Source organism: Crinia signifera, chromosome 19 (genome assembly GCF_055691185.1).
Source record: "Crinia signifera chromosome 19, ASM5569118v1, whole genome shotgun sequence".
Lineage (NCBI taxonomy): Eukaryota > Metazoa > Chordata > Amphibia > Anura > Myobatrachidae > Crinia > Crinia signifera.
The window spans coordinates 101576354-101597518 of record NC_139226.1 but is presented as its reverse complement, the minus strand read 5'-3'; positions in this window follow the sequence as shown (position 1 = coordinate 101597518).

Below are 21165 nucleotides of genomic sequence, written 5' to 3'. Positions count from 1 at the left end.
ATGAAAATTCTAAAAGTTCCGTTTTTTCTGCTTTAAACTTTAGGTACACATCCAAAATGTATTACTGAGTTGAAAGAAGTGGATTCTGGTGCATGGTTTTGAAACCGCAGTCAGAAAAAAAATCACAACCATATCAACATGTTTATAACCCCCGGGGCTGTCGTTTTGGTCAAAAAATGAAAATTCTAAAAGTTCTGTTTTTTCTGCTTTAAACTCTAGGTACACATCCAAAATGTATTACTGAGTTGAAAGAAGTGGATTCTGGTGCATGGTTTTGAAACCGCAGTCAGAAAAAAAATCACAACCATATCAACATGTTAATAACCCCCGGGGCTGTCGTTTTGGTCAAAAAATGAAAATTCTAAAAGTTCTGTTTTTTCTGCTTTAAACTCTAGGTACACATCCAAAATGTATTACTGAGTTGAAAGAAGAGGATTCTGGTGCATGGTTTTGAAACCGCAGTCAGAATAAAAATCACAACCATATCAACATGTTAATAACCCCCGGGGCTGTCGTTTTGGTCAAAAAATGAAAATTCTAAAAGTTCCGTTTTTTCTGCTTTAAACTCTAGGTACACATCCAAAATGTATTACTGAGTTGAAAGAAGTGGATTCTGGTGCATGGTTTTGAAACCGCAGTCAGAAAAAAAATCACATCCATATCAACATGTTTATAACCCCCGGGGCTGTCGTTTTGGTCAAAAAATGAAAATTCTAAAAGTTCAGTTTTTTCTGCTTTAAACTCTAGGTACACATCCAAAATGTATTACTGAGTTGAAAGAAGTGGATTCTGGTGCATGGTTTTGAAACCGCAGTCAGAAAAAAAATCACAACCATATCAACATATTAATAACCCCCGGGGCTGTCGTTTTGGTCTAAAAATGAAAATTCTAAAAGTTCCGTTTTTTCTGCTTTAAACTCTAGGTACACATCCAAAATGTATTACTGAGTTGAAAGAAGTGGGTTCTGGTGCATGGTTTTGAAACCGCAGTCAGAAAAAAAATCACAACCATATCAACATGTTTATAACCCCCGGGGCTGTCGTTTTGGTCAAAAAATGAAAATTCTAAAAGTTCCGTTTTTTCTGCTTTAAACTCTAGGTACACATCCAAAATGTATTACTGAGTTGAAAGAAGTGGATTCTGGTGCATGGTTTTGAAGCCGCAGTCAGAAAAAAAATTTACAACCACATCAACATGTTTATAACCCCCGGGGCTGTCGTTTTGGTCAAAAAATGAAAATTCTAAAAGTTCCGTTTTTCTGCTTTAAACTCTAGGTACACATCCAAAATATATTACTGAGTTGAAAGAAGTGGATTCTGGTGCATGGTTTTGAAACCGCAGTCAGAAAAAAAATCACAACCATATCAACATGTTAATAACCCCCGGGGCTGTCGTTTTGGTCAAAAAATGAAAATTCTAAAAGTTCCGTTTTTTCTGCTTTAAACTCTAGGTACACATCCAAAATGTATTACTGAGTTAAAAGAAGTGGATTCTGGTGCATGGTTTTGAAACCGCAGTTAGAAAAAAAATCACATCCATATCAACATGTTTATAACCCTGTCGTTTTGGTCAAAAAATGAAAATTCTAAAAGTTCCGTTTTTCTGCTTTAAACTCTAGGTACACATCCAAAATGTATTACTGAGTTGAAAGAAGTGGATTCTGGTGCATGGTTTTGAAACCGCAGTCAGAAAAAAAATCACAACCATATCAACATGTTAATAACTCCCGGGGCTGTCGTTTTGGTCAAAAAATGAAAATTCTAAAAGTTCCGTTTTTTCTGCTTTAAACTCTAGGTACACATCCAAAATGTATTACTGAGTTGAAAGAAGTGGATTCTGGTGCATGGTTTTGAAACCGCAGTCAGAAAAAAATCACAACCATATCAACATGTTTATAACACCCGGGGCTGTCGTTTTGGTCAAAAAATTTAAATTCTAAAAGTTCCGTTTTTTCTGCTTTAAACTCTAGGTACACATCCAAAATGTATTACTGAGTTGAAAGAAGTGGATTCTGGTGCATGGTTTTGAAACCGCAGTCAGAAAAAAAATCACAACCATATCAACATGTTAATAACCCCCGGGGCTGTCGTTTTGGTCAAAAAATTTAAATTCTAAAAGTTCCGTTTTTTCTGCTTTAAACTCTAGATACACATCCAAAATGTATTACTGAGTTGAAAGAAGTGGATTCTGGTGCATGGTTTTGAAACCGCAGTCAGAAAAAAAATCACAACCATATCAACATGTTTATAACCCCCGGGGCTGTCGTTTTGGTCAAAAAATGAAAATTCTAAAAGTTCTGTTTTTTCGGCTTTAAACTCTAGGTACACATCCAAAATGTATTACTGAGTTGAAAGAAGTGGATTCTGGTGCATGGTTTTGAAACCGCAGTCAGAAAAAAAATCACTACCATATCAACATGTTAATAACCCCCGGGGCTGTCGTTTTGGTCTAAAAATGAAAATTCTAAAAGTTCAGTTTTTTCTGCTTTAAACTCTAGGTACACATCCAAAATGTATTACTGAGTTGAAAGAAGTGGATTCTGGTTCATGGTTTTGAAACCGCAGTCAGAAAAAAAATCACAACCATATCAACATGTTTATAATCCCCGGGGCTGTCGTTTTGGTCAAAAAATGAAAATTCTAAAAGTTCCGTTTTTTCTGCTTTAAACTCTAGGTACACATCCAAAATGTATTACTGAGTTGAAAGAAGTGGATTCTGGTGCATGGTTTTGAAACCGCAGTCAGAAAAAAAATCACAACCATATCAACATGTTTATAACCCCCGGGGCTGTCGTTTTGGTCAAAAAATGAAAATTCTAAAAGTTCAGTTTTTCTGCTTTAAACTCTAGGTACACATCCAAAATGTATTACTGAGTTGAAAGAAGTGGATTCTGGTGCATGGTTTTGAAACCGCAGTCAGAAAAAAAATCACAACCATATCAACATGTTTATAACCCCCGGGGCTGTCGTTTTGGTCAAAAAATGAAAATTCTAAAAGTTCCGTTTTTTCTGCTTTAAACTCTAGGTACACATCCAAAATGTATTACTGAGTTGAAAGAAGTGGATTCTGGTGCATGGTTTTGAAACCGCAGTCAGAAAAAAAATCACAACCATATCAACATGTTTATAACCCCCGGGGCTGTCGTTTTGGTCAAAAAATGAAAATTCTAAAAGTTCAGTTTTTCTGCTTTAAACTCTAGGTACACATCCAAAATGTATTACTGAGTTGAAAGAAGTGGATTCTGGTGCATGGTTTTGAAACCGCAGTCAGAAAAAAAATCACAACCATATCAACATGTTTATAACCCCCGGGGCTGTCGTTTTGGTCAAAAAATGAAAATTCTAAAAGTTCCGTTTTTTCTGCTTTAAACTCTAGGTACACATCCAAAATGTATTACTGAGTTGAAAGAAGTGGATTCTGGTGCATGGTTTTGAAACCGCAGTCAGAAAAAAAATCACAACCATATCAACATGTTTATAACCCCCGGGGCTGTCGTTTTGGTCAAAAAATGAAAATTCTAAAAGTTCCGTTTTTTCTGCTTTAAACTCTAGGTACACATCCAAAATGTATTACTGAGTTGAAAGAAGTGGATTCTGGTGCATGGTTTTGAAACCGCAGTCAGAAAAAAAATCACAACCATATCAACATGTTAATAACCCCCGGGGCTGTCGTTTTGGTCAAAAAATGAAAATTCTAAAAGTTCCGTTTTTTCTGCTTTAAACTCTAGGTACACATCCAAAATGTATTACTGAGTTGAAAGAAGTGGATTCTGGTGCATGGTTTTGAAACCGCAGTCAGAAAAAAAATCACAACCATATCAACATGTTTATAACCCCCGGGGCTGTCGATTTGGTCAAAAAATGAAAATTCTAAAAGTTCTGTTTTTTCTGCTTTAAACTCTAGGTACACATCCAAAATGTATTACTGAGTTGAAAGAAGTGGATTCTGGTGCATGGTTTTGAAACCGCAGTCAGAAAAAAAATCACAACCATATCAACATGTTAATAACCCCCGGGGCTGTCGTTTTGGTCAAAAAATGAAAATTCTAAAAGTTCTGTTTTTTCTGCTTTAAACTCTAGGTACACATCCAAAATGTATTACTGAGTTGAAAGAAGAGGATTCTGGTGCATGGTTTTGAAACCGCAGTCAGAATAAAAATCACATCCATATCAACATGTTAATAACCCCCGGGGCTGTCGTTTTGGTCAAAAAATGAAAATTCTAAAAGTTCAGTTTTTTCTGCTTTAAACTCTAGGTACACATCCAAAATGTATTACTGAGTTGAAAGAAGTGGATTCTGGTGCATGGTTTTGAAACCGCAGTCAGAAAAAAAATCACAACCATATCAACATGTTTATAACCCCCGGGGCTGTCGTTTTGGTCAAAAAATGAAAATTCTAAAAGTTCCTGTTTTTCTGCTTTAAACTCTAGGTACACATCCAAAATGTATTAATGAGTTGAAAGAAGAGGATTCTGGTGCATGGTTTTGAAACCGCAGTCAGAATAAAAATCACAACCATATCAACATGTTAATAACCCCCGGGGCTGTCGTTTTGGTCAAAAAATGAAAATTCTAAAAGTTCCGTTTTTTCTGCTTTAAACTCTAGGTACACATCCAAAATGTATTACTGAGTTGAAAGAAGTGGATTCTGGTGCATGGTTTTGAAACCGCAGTCAGAAAAAAAATCACAACCATATCAACATGTTAATAACCCCCGGGGCTGTCGTTTTGGTCAAAAAATGAAAATTCTAAAAGTTCCGTTTTTTCTGCTTTAAACTCTAGGTACCCATCCAAAATGTATTACTGAGTTGAAAGAAGTGGATTCTGGTGCATGGTTTTGAAACCGCAGTCAGAAAAAAAATCACATCCATATCAACATGTTTATAACCCCTGGGGCTGTCGTTTTGGTCAAAAAATGAAAATTCTAAAAGTTCCGTTTTTTCTGCTTTAAACTCTAGGTACACATCCAAAATGTATTACTGAGTTGAAAGAAGTGGATTCTGGTGCATGGTTTTGAAACCGCAGTCAGAAAAAAAATCACAACCATATCAACATGTTTATAACCCCCGGGGCTGTCGTTTTGGTCAAAAAATGAAAATTCTAAAAGTTCTGTTTTTTCGGCTTTAAACTCTAGGTACACATCCAAAATGTATTACTGAGTTGAAAGAAGTGGATTCTGGTGCATGGTTTTGAAACCGCAGTCAGAAAAAAAATCACTACCATATCAACATGTTAATAACCCCCGGGGCTGTCGTTTTGGTCTAAAAATGAAAATTCTAAAAGTTCAGTTTTTTCTGCTTTAAACTCTAGGTACACATCCAAAATGTATTACTGAGTTGAAAGAAGTGGATTCTGGTTCATGGTTTTGAAACCGCAGTCAGAAAAAAAATCACAACCATATCAACATGTTTATAATCCCCGGGGCTGTCGTTTTGGTCAAAAAATGAAAATTCTAAAAGTTCCGTTTTTTCTGCTTTAAACTCTAGGTACACATCCAAAATGTATTACTGAGTTGAAAGAAGTGGATTCTGGTGCATGGTTTTGAAACCGCAGTCAGAAAAAAAATCACAACCATATCAACATGTTTATAACCCCCGGGGCTGTCGTTTTGGTCAAAAAATGAAAATTCTAAAAGTTCAGTTTTTCTGCTTTAAACTCTAGGTACACATCCAAAATGTATTACTGAGTTGAAAGAAGTGGATTCTGGTGCATGGTTTTGAAACCGCAGTCAGAAAAAAATCACAACCATATCAACATGTTTATAACCCCCGGGGCTGTCGTTTTGGTCAAAAAATGAAAATTCTAAAAGTTCCGTTTTTTCTGCTTTAAACTCTAGGTACACATCCAAAATGTATTACTGAGTTGAAAGAAGTGGATTCTGGTGCATGGTTTTGAAACCGCAGTCAGAAAAAAAATCACAACCATATCAACATGTTTATAACCCCTGGGGCTGTCGTTTTGGTCAAAAAATGAAAATTCTAAAAGTTCCGTTTTTTCTGCTTTAAACTCTAGGTACACATCCAAAATGTATTACTGAGTTGAAAGAAGTGGATTCTGGTGCATGGTTTTGAAACCGCAGTCAGAAAAAAAATCACAACCATATCAACATGTTAATAACCCCCGGGGCTGTCGTTTTGGTCAAAAAATGAAAATTCTAAAAGTTCCGTTTTTTCTGCTTTAAACTCTAGGTACACATCCAAAATGTATTACTGAGTTGAAAGAAGTGGATTCTGGTGCATGGTTTTGAAACCGCAGTCAGAAAAAAAATCACAACCATATCAACATGTTTATAACCCCCGGGGCTGTCGTTTTGGTCAAAAAATGAAAATTCTAAAAGTTCTGTTTTTTCTGCTTTAAACTCTAGGTACACATCCAAAATGTATTACTGAGTTGAAAGAAGAGGATTCTGGTGCATGGTTTTGAAACCGCAGTCAGAATAAAAATCACATCCATATCAACATGTTAATAACCCCCGGGGCTGTCGTTTTGGTCAAAAAATGAAAATTCTAAAAGTTCAGTTTTTTCTGCTTTAAACTCTAGGTACACATCCAAAATGTATTACTGAGTTGAAAGAAGTGGATTCTGGTGCATGGTTTTGAAACCGCAGTCAGAAAAAAAATCACAACCATATCAACATGTTTATAACCCCCGGGGCTGTCGTTTTGGTCAAAAAATGAAAATTCTAAAAGTTCCTGTTTTTCTGCTTTAAACTCTAGGTACACATCCAAAATGTATTAATGAGTTGAAAGAAGAGGATTCTGGTGCATGGTTTTGAAACCGCAGTCAGAATAAAAATCACAACCATATCAACATGTTAATAACCCCCGGGGCTGTCGTTTTGGTCAAAAAATGAAAATTCTAAAAGTTCCGTTTTTTCTGCTTTAAACTCTAGGTACACATCCAAAATGTATTACTGAGTTGAAAGAAGTGGATTCTGGTGCATGGTTTTGAAACCGCAGTCAGAAAAAAAATCACAACCATATCAACATGTTAATAACCCCCGGGGCTGTCGTTTTGGTCAAAAAATGAAAATTCTAAAAGTTCCGTTTTTTCTGCTTTAAACTCTAGGTACCCATCCAAAATGTATTACTGAGTTGAAAGAAGTGGATTCTGGTGCATGGTTTTGAAACCGCAGTCAGAAAAAAAATCACATCCATATCAACATGTTTATAACCCCTGGGGCTGTCGTTTTGGTCAAAAAATGAAAATTCTAAAAGTTCCGTTTTTTCTGCTTTAAACTCTAGGTACACATCCAAAATGTATTACTGAGTTGAAAGAAGTGGATTCTGGTGCATGGTTTTGAAACCGCAGTCAGAAAAAAAATCACAACCATATCAACATGTTGATAACCCCCGGGGCTGTCGTTTTGGTCAAAAAATGAAAATTCTAAAAGTTCCTGTTTTTCTGCTTTAAACTCTAGGTACACATCCAAAATGTATTAATGAGTTGAAAGAAGAGGATTCTGGTGCATGGTTTTGAAACCGCAGTCAGAATAAAAATCACAACCATATCAACATGTTAATAACCCCCGGGGCTGTCGTTTTGGTCAAAAAATGAAAATTCTAAAAGTTCCGTTTTTTCTGCTTTAAACTCTAGGTACACATCCAAAATGTATTACTGAGTTGAAAGAAGTGGATTCTGGTGCATGGTTTTGAAACCGCAGTCAGAAAAAAAATCACAACCATATCAACATGTTAATAACCCCCGGGGCTGTCGTTTTGGTCAAAAAATGAAAATTCTAAAAGTTCCGTTTTTTCTGCTTTAAACTCTAGGTACCCATCCAAAATGTATTACTGAGTTGAAAGAAGTGGATTCTGGTGCATGGTTTTGAAACCGCAGTCAGAAAAAAAATCACATCCATATCAACATGTTTATAACCCCTGGGGCTGTCGTTTTGGTCAAAAAATGAAAATTCTAAAAGTTCCGTTTTTTCTGCTTTAAACTCTAGGTACACATCCAAAATGTATTACTGAGTTGAAAGAAGTGGATTCTGGTGCATGGTTTTGAAACCGCAGTCAGAAAAAAAATCACATCCATATCAACATGTTAATAACCCCCGGGGCTGTCGTTTTGGTCAAAAAATGAAAATTCTAAAAGTTCCGTTTTTTCTGCTTTAAACTCTAGGTACACATCCAAAATGTATTACTGAGTTGAAAGAAGTGGATTCTGGTGCATGGTTTTGAAACCGCAGTCAGAAAAAAAATCACAACCATATCAACATGTTTATAACCCCCGGGGCTGTCGTTTTGGTCAAAAAATGAAAATTCTAAAAGTTCCGTTTTTTCTGCTTTAAACTCTAGGTACACATCCAAAATGTATTACTGAGTTGAAAGAAGTGGATTCTGGTGCATGGTTTTGAAACCGCAGTCAGAAAAAAAATCACAACCATATCAACATGTTTATAACCCCCGGGGCTGTCGTTTTGGTCAAAAAATGAAAATTCTAAAAGTTCCTGTTTTTCTGCTTTAAACTCTAGGTACACATCCAAAATGTATTACTGAGTTGAAAGAAGTGGATTCTGGTGCATTATTTTGAAACCGCAGTCAGAAAAAAAATCACAACCATATCAACATGTTTATAACCCCCGGGGCTGTCGTTTTGGTCAAAAAATGAAAATTCTAAAAGTTCCGTTTTTTCTGCTTTAAACTCTAGGTACACATCCAAAATGTATTACTGAGTTGAAAGAAGTGGATTCTGGTGCATGGTTTTGAAACCGCTGTCAGAAAAAAAATCACATCCATATCAACATGTTTATAACCCCCGGGGCTGTCGTTTTGGTCAAAAAATGAAAATTCTAAAAGTTCCGTTTTTTCTGCTTTAAACTCTAGGTACACATCCAAAATGTATTACTGAGTTGAAAGAAGTGGATTCTGGTGCATGGTTTTGAAACCGCAGTCAGAAAAAAAATCACAACCATATCAACATGTTTATAACCCCCGGGGCTGTCGTTTTGGTCAAAAAATGAAAATTCTAAAAGTTCTGTTTTTTCTGCTTTAAACTCTAGGTACACATCCAAAATGTATTACTGAGTTGAAAGAAGTGGATTCTGGTGCATGGTTTTGAAACCGCAGTCAGAAAAAAAATCACAACCATATCAACATGTTAATAACCCCCGGGGCTGTCGTTTTGGTCAAAAAATGAAAATTCTAAAAGTTCTGTTTTTTCTGCTTTAAACTCTAGGTACACATCCAAAATGTATTACTGAGTTGAAAGAAGTGGATTCTGGTGCATGGTTTTGAAACCGCCGTCAGAAAAAAAATCACAACCATATCAACATGTTAATAACCCCCGGGGCTGTCGTTTTGGTCAAAAAATGAAAATTCTAAAAGTTCAGTTTTTTCTGCTTTAAACTCTAGGTACACATACAAAATGTATTACTGAGTTGAAAGAAGTTGATTCTGGTGCATGGTTTTGAAACCGCAGTCAGAAAAAAAATCACAACCATATCAACATGTTTATAACCCCCGGGGCTGTCGTTTTGGTCAAAAAATGAAAATTCTAAAAGTTCTGTTTTTTCTGCTTTAAACTCTAGGTACACATCCAAAATGGGTACTTATGAGTTATCTGGGCGCCCGATTTCTAAATCGGGTCGGATCGGGCACATCGCATCGCATCGCATGCGACCATCGGATGCGATGCGATGCGATGACCCGATTTTTCCATAGGAATCAATATTAAAATGGACTGAGTCCATTTTAACATGGAATTCAATGGGAAAAAGGGGTCCTTTTCATACCCCTACTATCCAAGTGGGCATGGAGTTGGATATAAACCTGTGGCGAGCGTAGCGAGCCACCGAGCCCGAAGCGTGGCGAGCGTAGCGAGCCCCGCGAGGGGACACGGAATACCGTCCCCTCGCGGGGCTCGCTTCGCTTGCCACGCTTCGGGCTCGGTGGCTCGCTATGCTCGCCACAGGTTTATATCCAACTCCATGCCCACTTGGATAGTAGGGGTATGAAAAGGACCCCTTTTTCCCATTGAATTCCATGTTAAAATGGACTCAGTCCATTTTAACATTGATTCCTATGGAAAAATCGGGTCATCGCATCCGATGGTCGCATGCGATACGATGCGATGCGATATCGCATCGCATCGCATCTGATTGTATGCCTTAACTTAAGGCATACAATCAAAAAATCGGCAGCCCAGATAACTCACAAGTACCCCAAAATGTATTACTGAGTTGAAAGAAGTGGATTCTGGTGCATGGTTTTGAAACCGCAGTCATAAAAAAAATCACATCCATATCAACATTTTTATAACCCCCGGGGCTGTCGTTTTGGTCAAAAAATGAAAATTCTAAAAGTTCTGTTTTTTCTGCTTTAAACTCTAGGCACACATCCAAAATGTATTACTGAGTTGAAAGAAGTGGATTCTGGTGCATGGTTTTGAAACCGCAGTCATAAAAAAAATCACATCCATATCAACATTTTTATAACCCCCGGGGCTGTAGTTTTGGTAAAAAAATGAAAATTCTAAAAGTTCCGTTTTTTCTGCTTTAAACTCTAGGTACACATCCAAATTGTATTACTGAGTTGAAAGAAGTGGATTCTGGTGCATGGTTTTGAAACCGCAGTCAGAAAAAAAATCACAACCATATCAACATGTTTATAACCCCTGGGGCTGTCGTTTTGGTCAAAAAATGAAAATTCTAAAAGTTCTGTTTTTTCTGCTTTAAACTCTAGGTACACATCCAAAATGTATTACTGAGTTGAAAGAAGTGGATTCTGGTGCATGGTTTTGAAACCGCAGTCAGAAAAAAAATTACAACCATATCAACATGTTAATAACCCCCGGGGCTGTCGTTTTGGTCAAAAAATGAAAATTCTAAAAGTTCTGTTTTTTCTGTTTTGAACTCTAGGTACACATCCAAAATGTATTACTGAGTTGAAAGAAGTGGATTCTGGTGCATGGTTTTGAAACCGCAGTCAGAAAAAAAATCACAACCATATCAACATGTTAATCGTTTTGGTCAAAAAATGAAAATTCTAAAAGTTCAGTTTTTTCTGCTTTAAACTCTAGGTACACATCCAAAATGTATTACTGAGTTGAAAGAAGTGGATTCTGGTGCATGGTTTTGAAACTGCAGTCAGAAAAAAAATCACAACCATATCAACATGTTAATAACCCCCGGGGCTGTCGTTTTGGTCAAAAAATGAAAATTCTAAAAGTTCCGTTTTTTCTGCTTTAAACTCTAGGTACACATCCAAAATGTATTACTGAGTTGAAAGAAGTGGATTCTGGTGCATGGTTTTGAAACCGCAGTCAGAAAAAAAATCACAACCATATCAACATGTTTATAACCCCCGGGGCTGTCGTTTTGGTCAAAAATGAAAATTCTAAAAGTTCCGTTTTTTCTGCTTTAAACTCTAGGTACACATCCAAAATGTATTACTGAGTTGAAAGAAGTGGATTCTGGTGCATGGTTTTGAAACCGCAGTCAGAAAAAAAATAACATCCATATCAACATGTTTATAACCCCCGGGGCTGTCGTTTTGGTCAAAAAATGAAAATTCTAAAAGTTCTGTTTTTTCTGCTTTAAACTCTAGGTACACATCCAAATTGTATTACTGAGTTGAAAGAAGTGGATTCTGGTGCATGGTTTTGAAACCGCAGTCAGAAAAAAAATAACATCCATATCAACATGTTTATAACCCCCGGGGCTGTCGTTTTGGTCAAAAAATGAAAATTCTAAAAGTTCCGTTTTTTCTGCTTTAAACTCTAGGTACACATCCAAATTGTATTACTGAGTTGAAAGAAGTGGATTCTGGTGCATGGTTTTGAAACCGCAGTCAGAAAAAAAATCACAACCATATCAACATGTTTATAATCCCCGGGGCTGTCGTTTTGGTCAAAAAATGAAAATTCTAAAAGTTCAGTTTTTTCTGCTTTGAACTCTAGGTACACATCAAAAATGTATTACTGAGTTGAAAGAAGTGGATTCTGGTGCATGGTTTTGAAACCGCAGTCAGAAAAAAAAATCACAACCATATCAACATGTTTATAACCCCCGGGGCTGTCGTTTTGGTCAAAAAATGAAAATTCTAAAAGTTCCGTTTTTTCTGCTTTAAACTCTAGGTACACATCCAAAATGTATTACTGAGTTGAAAGAAGTGGATTCTGGTGCATGGTTTTGAAACCGCAGTCAGAAAAAAAATCACAACCATATCAACATGTTTATAACCCCCGGGGCTGTCGTTTTGGTCAAAAAATGAAAATTCTAAAAGTTCAGATTTTTCTGCTTTAAGCTCTAGGTACACATCCAAAATGTATTACTGAGTTGAAAGAAGTGGATTCTGGTGCATGGTTTTGAAACCGCAGTCAGAAAAAAAATCACAACCATATCAACATGTTAGTAACCCCCGGGGTTGTCGTTTTGGTCAAAAAATGAAAATTCTAAAAGTTCCGTTTTTTCTGCTTTAAACTCTAGGTACACATCCAAAATGTATTACTGAGTTGAAAGAAGTGGATTCTGGTGCATGGTTTTGAAACCGCAGTCAGAAAAAAAATCACAACCATATCAACATGTTTATAACCACCGGGGCTGTCATTTTTGGTCAAAAAATGAATATTCTAAAAGTTCCGTTTTTTCTGCTTTAAACTCTAGGTACACATCCAAAATGTATTACTGAGTTGAAAGAAGTGGATTCTGGTGCATGGTTTTGAAACCGCAGTCAGAAAAAAAATATCATCCATATCAACATGTTTATAACCCCCGGGGCTGTCGTTTTGGTCAAAAAATGAAAATTCTAAAAGTTCATGTTTTTCTGCTTTAAACTCTAGGTACACATCCAAAATGTATTACTGAGTTGAAAGAAGTGGATTCTGGTGCATGGTTTTGAAACCGCAGTCACAAAAAAAATCACAACCATATCAACATGTTAATAACCCCCGGGGCTGTCGTTTTGGTCAAAAAATGAAAATTCTAAAAGTTCCGTTTTTTCTGCTTTAAACTCTAGGTACACATCCAAAATGTATTACTGAGTTGAAAGAAGTGGATTCTGGTGCATGGTTTTGAAACCGCAGTCAGAAAAAAAATCACAACCATATCAACATGTTTATAACCCCCAGGGCTGTCGTTTTGGTCAAAAAATGAAAATTCTAAAAGTTTCCGTTTTTCTGCTTTAAACTCTAGGTACACATCCAAAATGTATTACTGAGTTGAAAGTAGTGGATTCTGGTGCATGGTTTTGAATCCGCAGTCAGAAAAAAAATCACATCAATATCAACATTTTTACAACCCCCGGGGCTGTCGTTTTGGTCAAAAAATGAAAATTCTAAAAGTTCCGATTTTTCTGCTTTAAACTCTAGGTACACATCCAAAATGTATTACTGAGTTGAAAGAAGTGGATTCTGGTGCATGGTTTTGAAACCGCAGTCAGAAAAAAAAATCACAACCATATCAACATGTTTATAACCCCCGGGGCTGTCGTTTTGGTCAAAAAATGAAAATTCTAAAAGTTCCGTTTTTTCTGCTTTAAACTCTAGGTACACATCCAAAATGTATTACTGAGTTGAAAGAAGTGGATTCTGGTGCATGGTTTTGAAACCGCAGTCAGAAAAAAAATCACAACCATATCAACATGTTTATAACCCCCGGGGCTGTCGTTTTGGTCAAAAAATGAAAATTCTAAAAGTTCAGATTTTTCTGCTTTAAGCTCTAGGTACACATCCAAAATGTATTACTGAGTTGAAAGAAGTGGATTCTGGTGCATGGTTTTGAAACCGCAGTCAGAAAAAAAATCACAACCATATCAACATGTTAATAACCCCCGGGGCTGTCGTTTTGGTCAAAAAATTAAAATTCTAAAAGTTCCGTTTTTTCTGCTTTAAACTCTAGGTACACATCCAAAATGTATTACTGAGTTGAAAGAAGTGGATTCTGGTGCATGGTTTTGAAACCGCAGTCAGAAAAAAAATCACAACCATATCAACATGTTTATAACCCCCGGGGCTGTCATTTTTGGTCAAAAAATGAATATTCTAAAAGTTCAGATTTTTCTGCTTTAAACTCTAGGTACACATCCAAAATGTATTACTGAGTTGAAAGAAGTGGATTCTGGTGCATGGTTTTGAAACCGCAGTCAGAAAAAAAAATCACAACCATATCAACATGTTTATAACCCCCGGGGCTGTCGTTTTGGTCAAAAAATGAAAATTCTAAAAGTTCCGTTTTTTCTGCTTTAAACTCTAGGTACACATCCAAAATGTATTACTGAGTTGAAAGAAGTGGATTCTGGTGCATGGTTTTGAAACCGCAGTCAGAAAAAAAATAACATCCATATCAACATGTTTATAACCCCCGGGGCTGTCGTTTTGGTCAAAAAATGAAAATTCTAAAAGTTCTGTTTTTTCTGCTTTAAACTCTAGGTACACATCCAAATTGTATTACTGAGTTGAAAGAAGTGGATTCTGGTGCATGGTTTTGAAACCGCAGTCAGAAAAAAAATAACATCCATATCAACATGTTTATAACCCCCGGGGCTGTCGTTTTGGTCAAAAAATGAAAATTCTAAAAGTTCCGTTTTTTCTGCTTTAAACTCTAGGTACACATCCAAATTGTATTACTGAGTTGAAAGAAGTGGATTCTGGTGCATGGTTTTGAAACCGCAGTCAGAAAAAAAATCACAACCATATCAACATGTTTATAATCCCCGGGGCTGTTGTTTTGGTCAAAAAATGAAAATTCTAAAAGTTCAGTTTTTTCTGCTTTGAACTCTAGGTACACATCAAAAATGTATTACTGAGTTGAAAGAAGTGGATTCTGGTGCATGGTTTTGAAACCGCAGTCAGAAAAAAAAATCACAACCATATCAACATGTTTATAACCCCCGGGGCTGTCGTTTTGGTCAAAAAATGAAAATTCTAAAAGTTCCGTTTTTTCTGCTTTAAACTCTAGGTACACATCCAAAATGTATTACTGAGTTGAAAGAAGTGGATTCTGGTGCATGGTTTTGAAACCGCAGTCAGAAAAAAAATCACAACCATATCAACATGTTTATAACCCCCGGGGCTGTCGTTTTGGTCAAAAAATGAAAATTCTAAAAGTTCAGATTTTTCTGCTTTAAGCTCTAGGTACACATCCAAAATGTATTACTGAGTTGAAAGAAGTGGATTCTGGTGCATGGTTTTGAAACCGCAGTCAGAAAAAAAATCACAACCATATCAACATGTTAGTAACCCCCGGGGTTGTCGTTTTGGTCAAAAAATGAAAATTCTAAAAGTTCCGTTTTTTCTGCTTTAAACTCTAGGTACACATCCAAAATGTATTACTGAGTTGAAAGAAGTGGATTCTGGTGCATGGTTTTGAAACCGCAGTCAGAAAAAAAATCACAACCATATCAACATGTTTATAACCACCGGGGCTGTCATTTTTGGTCAAAAAATGAATATTCTAAAAGTTCCGTTTTTTCTGCTTTAAACTCTAGGTACACATCCAAAATGTATTACTGAGTTGAAAGAAGTGGATTCTGGTGCATGGTTTTAAAAACCGCAGTCAGAAAAAAAATATCATCCATATCAACATGTTTATAACCCCCGGGGCTGTCGTTTTGGTCAAAAAATGAAAATTCTAAAAGTTCATGTTTTTCTGCTTTAAACTCTAGGTACACATCCAAAATGTATTACTGAGTTGAAAGAAGTGGATTCTGGTGCATGGTTTTGAAACCGCAGTCACAAAAAAAATCACAACCATATCAACATGTTAATAACCCCCGGGGCTGTCGTTTTGGTCAAAAAATGAAAATTCTAAAAGTTCCGTTTTTTCTGCTTTAAACTCTAGGTACACATCCAAAATGTATTACTGAGTTGAAAGAAGTGGATTCTGGTGCATGGTTTTGAAACCGCAGTCAGAAAAAAAATCACAACCATATCAACATGTTTATAACCCCCGGGGCTGTCGTTTTGGTCAAAAAATGAAAATTCTAAAAGTTTCCGTTTTTCTGCTTTAAACTCTAGGTACACATCCAAAATGTATTACTGAGTTGAAAGTAGTGGATTCTGGTGCATGGTTTTGAATCCGCAGTCAGAAAAAAAATCACATCAATATCAACATTTTTACAACCCCCGGGGCTGTCGTTTTGGTCAAAAAATGAAAATTCTAAAAGTTCCGATTTTTCTGCTTTAAACTCTAGGTACACATCCAAAATGTATTACTGAGTTGAAAGAAGTGGATTCTGGTGCATGGTTTTGAAACCGCAGTCAGAAAAAAAAATCACAACCATATCAACATGTTTATAACCCCCGGGGCTGTCGTTTTGGTCAAAAAATGAAAATTCTAAAAGTTCCGTTTTTTCTGCTTTAAACTCTAGGTACACATCCAAAATGTATTACTGAGTTGAAAGAAGTGGATTCTGGTGCATGGTTTTGAAACCGCAGTCAGAAAAAAAATCACAACCATATCAACATGTTTATAACCCCCGGGGCTGTCGTTTTGGTCAAAAAATGAAAATTCTAAAAGTTCAGATTTTTCTGCTTTAAGCTCTAGGTACACATCCAAAATGTATTACTGAGTTGAAAGAAGTGGATTCTGGTGCATGGTTTTGAAACCGCAGTCAGAAAAAAAATCACAACCATATCAACATGTTAATAACCCCCGGGGCTGTCGTTTTGGTCAAAAAATTAAAATTCTAAAAGTTCCGTTTTTTCTGCTTTAAACTCTAGGTACACATCCAAAATGTATTACTGAGTTGAAAGAAGTGGATTCTGGTGCATGGTTTTGAAACCGCAGTCAGAAAAAAAATCACAACCATATCAACATGTTTATAACCCCCGGGGCTGTCATTTTTGGTCAAAAAATGAATATTCTAAAAGTTCCGTTTTTTCTGCTTTAAACTCTAGGTACACATCCAAAATGTATTACTGAGTTGAAAGAAGTGGATTCTGGTGCATGGTTTTGAAACCGCAGTCAGAAAAAAAATCACATCCATATCAACATGTTTATAACCCCCGGGGCTGTCGTTTTGGTCAAAAAATGAAAATTCTAAAAGTTCATGTTTTTCTGCTTTAAACTCTAGGTACACATCCAAAATGTATTACTGAGTTGAAAGAAGTGGATTCTGGTGCATGGTTTTGAAACCGCAGTCACAAAAAAAATCACAACCATATCAACATGTTAATAACCCCCGGGGCTGTCGTTTTGGTCAAAAAATGAAAATTCTAAAAGTTCAGTTTTTTCTGCTTTAAACTCTAGGTACACATCCAAAATGTATTACTGAGTTGAAAGAAGTGGATTCTGGTGCATGGTTTTGAAACCGCAGTCAGAAAAAAATCACAACCATATCAACATGTTTATAACCCCCGGGGCTGTCGTTTTGGTCAAAAAATGAAAATTCTAAAAGTTAAGATTTTTCTGCTTTAAGCTCTAGGTACACATCCAAAATGTATTACTGAGTTGAAAGAAGTGGATTCTGGTGCATGGTTTTGAAACCGCAGTCAGAAGAAAAATCACATCCATATCAACATTTTTATAACCCCCGGGGCTGTCGTTTTGGTCAAAAAATGAAAATTCTAAAAGTTTCCGTTTTTCTGCTTTAAACTCTAGGTACACATCCAAAATGTATTACTGAGTTGAAAGTAGTGGATTCTGGTGCATGGTTTTGAATCCGCAGTCAGAAAAAAAATCACATCAATATCAACATTTTTACAACCCATGGGGCTGTCGTTTTGGTCAAAAAATGAAAATTCTAAAAGTTCCGATTTTTCTGCTTTAAACTCTAGGTACACATCCAAAATGTATTACTGAGTTGAAAGAAGTGGATTCTGGTGCATGGTTTTGAAACCGCAGTCAGAAAAAAAATCACATCCTTATCAACATTTTTACAACCCCCGGGGCTGTCGTTTTGGTCAAAAAATTAAAATTCTAAAAGTTCCGATTTTTCTGCTTTAAACTCTAGGTACACATCCAAAATGTATTACTGAGTTGAAAGAAGTGGATTCTGGTGCATGGTTTTGAAACCGCAGTCAGAAAAAAAATCACAACCATATCAACATGTTTATAACCCCCGGGGCTGTCATTTAGGTCAAAAAATGAAAATTCTAAAAGTTCAGTTTTTTCTGCTTTAAACTCTAGGTACACATCCAAAATGTATTACTGAGTTGAAAGAAGTGGATTCTGGTGCATGGTTTTGAAACCGCAGTCAGAAGAAAAATCACATCCATATCAACATTTTTATAACCCCCGGGGCTGTCGTTTTGGTCAAAAAATGAAAATTCTAAAAGTTTCCGTTTTTCTGCTTTAAACTCTAGGTACACATCCACAATGTATTACTGAGTTGAAAGTAGTGGATTCTGGTGCATGGTTTTGAATCCGCAGTCAGAAAAAAAATCACATCAATATCAACATTTTTACAACCCATGGGGCTGTCGTTTTGGTCAAAAAATGAAAATTCTAAAAGTTCCGATTTTTCTGCTTTAAACTCTAGGTACACATCCAAAATGTATTACTGAGTTGAAAGAAGTGGATTCTGGTGCATGGTTTTGAAACCGCAGTCAGAAAAAAAATCACATCCATATCAACATTTTTACAACCCCCGGGGCTGTCGTTTTGGTCAAAAAATGGAAATTCTAAAAGTTCCGATTTTTCTGCTTTAAACTCTAGGTACACATCCAAAATGTATTACTGAGTTGAAAGAAGTGGATTCTGGTGCATGGTTTTGAAACCGCAGTCAGAAAAAAAATCACATCCATATCAACATTTTTACAACCCCCGGGGCTGTCGTTTTGGTCAAAAAATGAAAATTCTAAAAGTTAAGATTTTTCTGCTTTAAGCTCTAGGTACACATCCAAAATGTATTACTGAGTTGAAAGAAGTGGATTCTGGTGCATGGTTTTGAAACCGCAGTCAGAAGAAAAATCACATCCATATCAACATTTTTATAACCCCCGGGGCTGTCGTTTTGGTCAAAAAATGAAAATTCTAAAAGTTTCCGTTTTTCTGCTTTAAACTCTAGGTACACATCCAAAATGTATTACTGAGTTGAAAGTAGTGGATTCTGGTGCATGGTTTTGAATCCGCAGTCAGAAAAAAAATCACATCAATATCAACATTTTTACAACCCATGGGGCTGTCGTTTTGGTCAAAAAATGAAAATTCTAAAAGTTCCGATTTTTCTGCTTTAAACTCTAGGTACACATCCAAAATGTATTACTGAGTTGAAAGAAGTGGATTCTGGTGCATGGTTTTGAAACCGCAGTCAGAAAAAAAATCACATCCATATCAACATTTTTACAACCCCCGGGGCTGTCGTTTTGGTCAAAAAATGGAAATTCTAAAAGTTCCGATTTTTCTGCTTTAAACTCTAGGTACACATCCAAAATGTATTACTGAGTTGAAAGAAGTGGATTCTGGTGCATGGTTTTGAAACGGCAGTCAGAAGAAAAATCACATCCATATCAACATTTTTATAACCCCCGGGGCTGTCGTTTTGGTCAAAAAATGAAAATTCTAAAAGTTCCTGTTTTTCTGCTTTAAACTCTAGGTACACATCCAAAATGTATTACTGAGTTGAAAGTAGTGGATTCTGGTGCATGGTTTTGAAGTCGCAGTCATAAAAAAAATCACATCAATATCAACATTTTTACAACCCCCGGGGCTGTCGTTTTGGTCAAAAAATGAAAATTCTAAAAGTTCCGATTTTTCTGCTTTAAACTCTAGGTACACATCCAAAATGTATTACGAGTTGAAAGTAGTGGATTCTGGTGCATGGTTTTGAAACCGCAGTCAGAAAAAAAATCACAACCATATCAACATGTTTATAACCCCCGGGGCTGTCGTTTTGGTCAAAAAATGAAAATTCTAAAAGTTCTGTTTTTTCTGCTTTAAACTCTAGGTACACATCCAAAATGTATTACTGAGTTGAAAGAAGTGGATTCTGGTGCATGGTTTTGAAACGGCAGTCAGAAGAAAAATCACATCCATATCAACATTTTTATAACCCCCGGGGCTGTCGTTTTGGTCAAAAAATGAAAATTCTAAAAGTTCCTGTTTTTCTGCTTTAAACTCTAGGTACACATCCAAAATGTATTACTGAGTTAAAAGTAGTGGATTCTGGTGCATGGTTTTGAAGTCGCAGTCATAAAAAAAATCACATCAATATCAACATTTTTACAACCCCCGGGGCTGTCGTTTTGGTCAAAAAATGAAAATTCTAAAAGTTCCGATTTTTCTGCTTTAAACTCTAGGTACACATCCAAAATGTATTACGAGTTGAAAGTAGTGGATTCTGGTGCATGGTTTTGAAACCGCAGTCAGAAAAAAAATCACAACCATATCAACATGTTTATAACCCCCGGGGCTGTCGTTTTGGTCAAAAAATGAAAATTCTAAAAGTTCTGTTTTTTCTGCTTTAAACTCTAGGTACACATCCAAAATGTATTACTGAGTTGAAAGAAGTGGATTCTGGTGCATGGTTTTGAAACCGCAGTCAGAAAAAAAATTACAACCATATCAACATGTTAATAACCCCCGGGGCTGTCGTTTTGGTCAAAAAATGAAAATTCTAAAAGTTCTGTTTTTTCTGTTTTGAACTCTAGGTACACATCCAAAATGTATTACTGAGTTGAAAGAAGTGGATTCTGGTGCATGGTTTTGAAACCGCAGTCAGAAAAAAAATCACAACCATATCAACATGTTAATCGTTTTGGTCAAAAAATGAAAATTCTAAAAGTTCAGTTTTTTCTGCTTTAAACTCTAGGTACACATCCAAAATGTATTACTGAGTTGAAAGAAGTGTATTCTGGTGCATGGTTTTGAAACCGCAGTCAGAAAAAAAATCACAACCATATCAACATGTTAATAACCCCCGGGGCTGTCGTTTTGGTCAAAAAATGAAAATTCTAAAAGTTCCGTTTTTTCTGCTTTAAACTCTAGGTACACATCCAAAATGTATTACTGAGTTGAAAGAAGTGGATTCTGGTGCATGGTTTTGAAACCGCAGTCAGAAAAAAAATAACATCCATATCAACATGTTTATAACCCCCGGGGCTGTCGTTTTGGTCAAAAAATGAAAATTCTAAAAGTTCCGTTTTTTCTGCTTTAAACTCTAGGTACACATCCAAAATGTATTACTGAGTTGAAAGAAGTGGATTCTGGTGCATGGTTTTGAAACCGCAGTCAGAAAAAAAAAATCACAACCATATCAACATGTTTATAACCCCCGGGGCT